Below are 8,826 nucleotides of genomic sequence, written 5' to 3'. Positions count from 1 at the left end.
CATATATCATATATTTAAAAACTTCAAATGACACATCTCTTTAAAAGTTTGAGAGAGTATTCCTTTGTTTATTTGAAAGTAATGTTCAGGTTCCACTGTGATAAATACCGTGAAATTCTTTTATTTATTTATTTTTTTTTTACTAAAAGTTGACTGGTTTAATGCTTGCTTAACCCGGTAGTCTAAAATTTAGACAACGTATTTTGAGATCTGTCTTCTATGTCATGCACCACTGGTCTTGGACCGAGAATAATATATATTAATATGTATAGTGTTATGTTGTAAGATATAAACTATATACAAATACACATGCATATATATTTACACTTAAGCTATATTTGTACAGTCATGTGTAGTACAACTATGTTTTGAACAATGGCAGGTTACACATGTGTGATGTTGGTCCCAGATATTGAGAAATTCCTGTTATCTATTGATGTCATAGGTATCATAAACAGGCCCAGTACACTTTCAGTTAGATAAAAGTATATAATTATGCACAGTATAGAACCTTAACAATAAGTGACATGTATTTATTAAATTTTTTATTGTTAGAATGTAGTTTTATTTATCAAGAATATTATTCTAAAACTCTAGGCCACATTATGGCAGTAGCAGCCTCATGTGTCTAATGTTTACTTCCTGTCTTATTTGTACCATTTTCTGAATTCTTTCTTATTTGATGTAATCTTACATTGCCATGGCCCTGGAAGCAATAGTCTATACCATATACATAACTTCTGCATAGTTGTGTGGTAGGTTTGCAGAATAAAATTCAATAGTGTTTACACTATAAAAAAGTCACTTAACAACAGCTTCCCATAACAGATTTTCATCATTCAGTGATCCATGGTGCAATATATACACATCATATATGACAGTGTACATTATAAGATGTTCATGAGCACCCTACAGCTGCACCATTAAACACGTGTTTAACAGCGTTGGTCTTTCTCTTTGAATTACTTTAATGACATATCTGCTTTAATAGTTTCACTATTTCTTTTTAAAATATTTTATTATTTTATTTTAATATATGTTTATAAGTGCATTGACTGCATGTATGTAAGTGCACCTGTGTTGTGCAGTGCCCGTGGAAGTCAGAAGAGGGAGTTGGATCCGCTGGAACTGGAGTTACAGGTGATTGTTAACCACCACATGGATGCTGGAAATTGAACCTGGGTCCTCTGCAAAAGCAGCCAGTGCTCTTAATCGCTGAGCCATCTCTCCAACAACTTGCATTGTTTTAAGCCATGTTTTTGTCATATTTACAGCAATGGTTGTAGAAAACCAATATACTTAGTAACACCATTCTTCAGGTTTAATGAAACTTGAAAAGACTTTCATCATCATTTAAAGATTGGAATCTGTGATTATCATAACTGTATAATGATGCAAGTTTATAAATGCTCATATATATGAATAAACATCCAATAAAAATATTAAAAACAGATCAACATCTATATTTACCCTGGATGATTTTTTTTAATTTAATACTTCATTTGCCAAATTTCAAGTAACTCATCTGGTTGAAAGAGAAATGATAATCATATACAATGCTCTAATTTATATAATTAGTAATGGTAATTTAAAATAAAAGTTTCCCATTTGTACAATAATTACAAATAATTAGATCTCGGTAAGTACACTTTTATAAACTGATAGTTTCTTCAAATTCTAAGCTCAAATTTAAGTATATATAACTCCACTCTATTGATGTTTGAGTTCAAATTAAGAATCAAACCTTGGGGAAATTGGAGTGATTTTGCTTTTATACGATTGTGTTGGTTGAAGCTGAGCCTTACCTACCTACAGTTTTACAGCTGTTCTGGCTTCTGGTGATGAGGCCAGAGAATTTTCAACAGAGTAATGGTCCCTCTTGAGAAGGGGTTTTATTCTCTTGGAATCTATGAAACACACCACCTCACATATTTTACTGAGCTTATTATATAATAAAATCATTTGTTAAGTGAAAGAAAACATGTATAAACTCCATGTTATCCTCACGTACTGATTCAAAAGACCTGGGTGGGTTCCCAGAATAAACCTTTTAAGGCTATACATAAGTTTCTTTTAAATAAAAAGGGGCAATATTTCTGGCATGTACAAATCTAGAAAGAGGAATCTAGTTATTAAACAGAGCCATGTTTAAGTTTCCAGGAAACTCAGATTCTGATTTGATTTGATATAATTTGAAGTAAACAGTATTTCCCCATATTTGAAAATATGGTGCTTACAATGCCCAGTGAAACGAAACTAATTTATACAGATAGCAAGCTTTTCCTCAAAGCTTCCTACATTATAGAGGAAAAGGAAAAAGTTCGTATTTTTCTGTTTTGATACAGGTTTTTCCTGTAGTCTCAACTGGCCTGGAACTCACTACACAGACCAAAATGGCCTCCATCTCACAGAGATCTACCCACCTCTGTATCTGGAGTGCTGGGATTAAAGGCATATGCCACCCTGCCCAATGAAAAGGTCCATTTTTATGAAGAAATCAAAGTCTAATCCTATATTTTTTAGATAGACAGGTAGATAGATGATAGATAGAATGATAGCTACATAGATGATACCTAGGTTGTTTTACCTCCTATAAAATGGACACGTCTAGTAAGACTTGAGAAAATACTGCAGTTTCAGTTATTCAGGTTGCTTTTATGTTTGCACATCAAATGTCTATATATAGTGTCAAAATAAAGACATATTAACCAATAATTAAGAAAAAGAGTCATGAAAAAATAGGGTCTGGGGCATGATTATGTGGGAAACACATTTCTCTTTGCTAAATTTCCAATCATTTTCAGTTCTTTTGGTATGCACACTGTATTTAGTTAATCATAACAAACCTGGAACATTTCCTCTCTATTTAAGTAGAAAGTGTATAAAACTCTTTGGTCAATATCAAGAATTTTACTAAACATCAAGTTCCTTAACATCCATGTTTCTTACTGTATTCCCATGTCATAAATTATTAAAGGATCTGGGGGCAATTAATAAAGGGCCAATAGCTCAGTGATCCATACAGCCACCATTTAGCCAGGATTTTCCTCTTTGAACACTCTGAACCTGCTTTTTATACCCCAAAATATGTTCTATTAGCTTTGCATCTGTGTTTCCAAAATCCCTTTACATTTTACCAGCAATTCATTTATATTGATTTATGATATTGTATTCCTCTCAGTTTCCCATGTTAAAAGGCACACATTCCGATGACAAGTGTCACATAATGAACAATTTGATGCAGTCTTCTTAGAACCCAGAGGTTTCCAGTGATACTGATTACCCCACTTGTGTTATTACATTTCACCTCTCAAAGCGCACAAATCATGTTGTTTACCTGCAGAGTATCCTAGATAAAGAAGCATCCTAAATCTGTATATTTTGGTCAAATTAAATGGCCAGACACAGGGTCATCATCTCTTTCAGTCGTACTCAACTTTCATTTTATTCTTCTCCTAATTTATTATCTAAATCCATGATGATAGCTTTTTGAAACTATAATATAACAAGCAAACATATAAAAGTGGGAAGCTCTCCTCTTTGAGAAAAATCAGTCAAGTAGAAGGCATTTATATTGCATATGAACTATATCTCAAAAATATTTTAGCTCTTGGGAGGTTTGTTTATTTATTGGCATAATAATACCAAAGTATCTCACAGGGTTATTCTGAATAGGAAATAAGTTACAGTGCATTTGCTATACTTTCACATCCCAAAGGCTGATCGTGCCTTTTTATTGCCCACAGATGAATGCACCTTCGTATTTATAAAAAATATTTTAATGTAGTTCTCAGAGTTGGGGAGCAAGTAACATTTCACCAGTAATGAAAACTGATATGTACACTGCATCCGCTCTGCATTACAGGTCTGCTCTTGAACCAGCAACTACGCCCACTTCACAGAGTGGACTGTACAGGTGGTTTGGGCTGTTTTCCCACAAAAAGCTTTCACAGTATAGCTCATCACACAGACAATTTGGACTTAATTGTTGCCCCTAGTCTTTATAGAGTGGGGGAAACTAATTAAATGAGAGAGGCATGTCTTTACAAATGCCCAGTTGTTAAGTAAATAACAGTAATTTTAGTTCAAATGCTATTTCTGCATTTGAAAAAGCGTGTTCTGGTCAATCTATTTCCAGTTCTATTAGTTCTTTAAACGTTTAGAAACTGCTTCTGGATCAAACATGTTTCTGAAACAATTTATTCAGTTTTTACTATTTTTCTAAGTTTAAGAGGAATTTAGTTGATTCAAGAATTTCCTACAATTAATTTTGATCATATTCAGACCTCCTCCCCCATCTCCGCCCTCGCCCTACCAATCCCCACCCCCAACTTCATGTCTTCTATTAGCCAATGAAAAACCCTCATCCATCTTACCTAACACCTCTGATATAGGTGCCAAAGAAATTGTATCTCAGTATGCCAGTGATCTATAATTCTTGCACAGAGGTGTGCCAAAATACGGGCCCACTCCCTTCCCATCGTATGTGGTTTTGGGTCAGAATAAACCAAGGCTTCTCCATTTTTAGCTTACTTTTGCTAAAAACCTAACTAAAATTATGAGCGTACTGAATAAAATTTCATGCTTCTTATTTGATTATATATTAAATAGTTATTAAAGTTGAGTGTATAAACACCTTGCGCTTACCAACAATATTTGAGCTCATTATGACCATGATATTCAGTAATGAATTCTATTATATAGCAGGGTTTTTCTTGCATTTAGTATACAGAAGTTCAGTTTGGAGATTATATATGTATATATATGTAAATATATATGGTGTTCTTTTCAGTATTACATATATAAATGAGGAAGCTCAAAACTGACAAAATGTTGGGTGTGAGGTAAACACTCTACCTTCAAGCAGTCGTCCATGTGGTAATAATTTTATAAATGTGGGAATATGCATATTCAGTCACTATATTAGTGTCTAAGCAATGCATGAAACACCAGCAGAAATGACTTAAGAAAGTAAATTAACAGTTCTTTATCATAATAAATTAGAAATGAGCCACCATGATTTCCATATACCTCTGAGCGTTCAACTGTCAAGGAATAGACAAAAACTATTTTTCCTAATTTTTATAACTTGTTTCACTTGTTTTTTTAAACATTTAAAAATTATTTATCATTTTTATTTTATGTGTATGCTGTATTGCCTGCATGTAGGTAAGTGTTCCTTGTCATGCAATGCCTGAGGAAGACAGAAGAGGCTGTCTGATGCCCTGGGGCTGGAGTTATAGACAGTAGTTAGCTGCCATGTGGGTGCTGGGATTCAAACCTGGGCCTTCTGCAAGAACAACCAGTGTTCTTAACTGCTGAGCCATGTCTCCAGCCCCTGGTTTCACTTTTTAAAAGGACATTAGGCTGACAGTTACTTTCAACAATTGTTCTGGCATTCACAGAGATCTGCCTGCCTCTGCCTCCTGAGTGCTGAGATTAAAGGCGTGCGCCACCACACCCGGCTCTTTTCAGTATTTTAATCACCTTGGAAGGATTAGTCTCTAGTTTATTTTCTCCTATTTAATCATGTGATTATTTTTTTAGCTGTTGTGTAGTGCTTAAAAAAACAAGCACACAGCTTTAGTCATGAATCAGGAAAATAACTGAAGTTTTTCTAATAATTCAGGAAGAAAACAGAAAGTATATTGTGCTTAGTTCATAGGTATCTGCCTTTTATTTGCTTAATTCACTTTGCTGAGCATGATAACTCAAACATAATTTGATCTTACAGATTAGAGTTGACAATAAACTTAAGAGAAATGAATGTTACTAACAGTTACTTATCAATACAAATTTCTCAATCACTGAATGCAATCTTCTGGTAAATGAGGAGTTTATCTCATAAGCACTTGTGGCAATAAGAATAGAAAATATTATCAGAGTAACCTTTGGGAAATAGACTAAGAGTGTGGGAGTGCCGTGTTTTTAAATAAAATGCTGAAATGCTCACTTTTTACATATAAGGCCATGCAATTATTAAATCAACTATGTTTCAAAAAGCAAAAAGTGTAAAGCCACATTATAAACTACATTTACTGCACACAGGCTCATGGTTCAAGCAAGGTTTATTCTGTGATTTCTGAGCTCTGCTTAGTTTATAATAGACTAATATGGCACTAGCACATTCTTTGAGCTTTTCCACATTAGTTTTTAAAACATCTACAAATCTGAGATAAAGCATATGCCCTATCTCTCTTAAAATAGTCTATAGTAGGCTTCACATCACCCACTTTATGACAATTGTCTATGTCACATTTCCTCTTTTAAAATCTCCAAAATCTATTTATGTTAGCAAGGCCCACTTCACAGAACATAAGATAGGATGAGAGATTGCAGCAGCAAATAGAAAAGAATGGAATGCCCTGGGAGTGATTTTGCTTGTCTAACATCAGTTTACATTTTGTTAGCTACCATATTCTGAATATGATAATAACAGATAGGGTGGAAACCAAAGCTCACATCCCCCTTTAAGCTGACTTTGGCAATTACACTCCTGGTATATACTGTTTATTTCCCCTTTATTGAGAATGAAAATCACATTTGTCAGGAAATATGAGATTTTATGCAATTATTTATTGATTCATGACTGTGAGAAAGCCATAGAAATAAAATATAAGGGAATAAAACATGGTTACATAGTAAATTATAAATTCTGTCTAGAGATAAAAAGAAAATCTATGTTAACACTGAAGTGAAGAGGAAATAGCTTTTAGTTTAGTACTTAGATTATTGAAGATTTGACTAGAACAGAATAGGGCAAACATTTACATTTTAAATGTGTTAACTCAAAAGTCTACATATACATACTTTTATATATGTCTAGCTGAAAGTACATTAGCAAAGTATTGAAGCCTTAGGTGTTCTTTTCAGTTTTTTGTTTTTGGTCTTTTTGAGACAGGGTCTCCCTGTAGCCCCAGCTGTCCTGGAACTCACTATGTAGACCAAGGTGGCCTTGAATTCACAGAGATCTGCCTGCCTCTGCCTCCTGAGTGCTGAGATGTGCGCCACCACACCCGGCTCTTTTCAGTATTTTAATCACCTTGGAAGGATTAGTCTCTAGTTTATTTTCTCCTATTTAATCATGTGATTATTTTTTTAGCTGTTGTGTAGTGCTTAGAGGTAGTCTAATTGGACAGCATGCTATAGAAACGTAAGGACCATGTGGTTTGTTAACAACTGTAGATGATTGCCTAGTAGAATCATGACACATGCTTAGGATTCATCAAATGCTGATTAATTTTTAAAAATGAATAAATGAGAGAAAATACTCAATTTTGAGAAAGGATATAATTTAACACAGTCTACCACTGTTAATCATATTGCCAGATAGCTGTGATCCCAGAAGTTGAGAGGATGAAGCAGGAGGATCTTCAGTTTGGTGCTGACCTGGGATACATCATTTAATCATCTTTGGAAAAGAAAAAAACAAGCAGAAAAATCCAATTCTTATAGTTTATCAGAATAAGCCACCTGAAACTGTTAGTAAAGAGACTAAATTATTACCTAAAACTTCAGAGAACATATATTAATATCTGTATTAGTCACTTCTCTGCTGCTGTGAGAGAAACACTGACCAAAATAAATTATAAAAGGAAGAGTTTATCTGAGCTTATGGTCCCAGGGGAATTACAGTCCATCACGGCAGGGAGGCATGGTGGCAGAGGTTGCTGGAGCAGAAGCAGCAGAAGCTAAGCTCTCACATCATCACACAGGCACAGGAAACAAGAGAGCAACTGGAGACCTGGCAAGGCTTAAGAACTCTCTAAGCCTACCTCCAGTGACATGCTTCCTCCAGGATAGCCACACCTTCTAAAATCTCCCAAAACTGCCATCATCTGGGGACAAAATGTCCAAATACTTGGAGCCTATGGGGGACATTTTCATTCAAACCATCACATTCCACCCCTTGGCCCCTATAGGCTTATGGCCATATAAAATGCAAAATGCACTTAGTATAACTTTAAAAGTTCCCATAGTCATTATCAGTCTCAATACTATTCAAAAGTCCACAGTCCAAAGTCTCTTCTGAGACTCAGGGATACATCTTAACTGTAAGCCCCATGTAAAAATCAAAAGACAAATCACATACTCCCAACATATAGTGAAACTGAATACACAGTACCCTTCCAAAAGGGAGGAATAGAAGCATAGTAAGGAAATACCAGAACAAAACTGATAGGTAGAGAATGGGCGGGAGTGAGCTGCGCAGATGGAGGAGGCACGAGCGGATGGATGAGGCACGGAGGCTCAGATGGAATCCTCAGTGGGACACAGATTTATTTATTTCGCACGGGGCACCTTTCCCTCAGGAAGGGAAAGATGTCAGCTCAGGGAAAGATGTCAGGGGAGGGAAGGGAAGGGAAGGGAAGGAAAGGGAAGGGAAGGGAAGGGAAGGGTAGGGAAGGGAAGGGAGAAGGGAGAAGGGAGAAGGGAGAAGGGAGAGGAAAGATGTCCGCCAAGGGAAAGATGTCCAGGAAAGATGTCCGCTCATGGGTTGTGAGCTGCGACTTTACATATGGGGGCTTTAGGGTGTGGAATCAGGGAGGGGGAAGCAGGTAGGATTAGGGTGTGGAAGTGTCTTCTTTTCCTCTTAAGATAAGAGGAACTCTGCTTATCTTTGGAGGTCAGAGGAAAGGCAGGCTGCTTCTCAGCAGAGTTTGTAGGTCCCTGTTGGGGAGGGGGTGGAGCTGCTGTTTGGAACCCTAACATTCCAGCCTTTTGTGTTATAGGACAGGGGGCACCGTTGTCATCTGGCTACTTCCTGCTGGACAGGGTCGACGTGGGGGGTGGGGGAAGGCTGGTTTAGGGGTCCGCTAGGCAACA

Source organism: Nannospalax galili, unplaced genomic scaffold (genome assembly GCF_000622305.1).
Source record: "Nannospalax galili isolate Female #2095 unplaced genomic scaffold, S.galili_v1.0 scaffold324, whole genome shotgun sequence".
Lineage (NCBI taxonomy): Eukaryota > Metazoa > Chordata > Mammalia > Rodentia > Spalacidae > Nannospalax > Nannospalax galili.
This window is presented reverse-complemented; position numbering follows the sequence as displayed.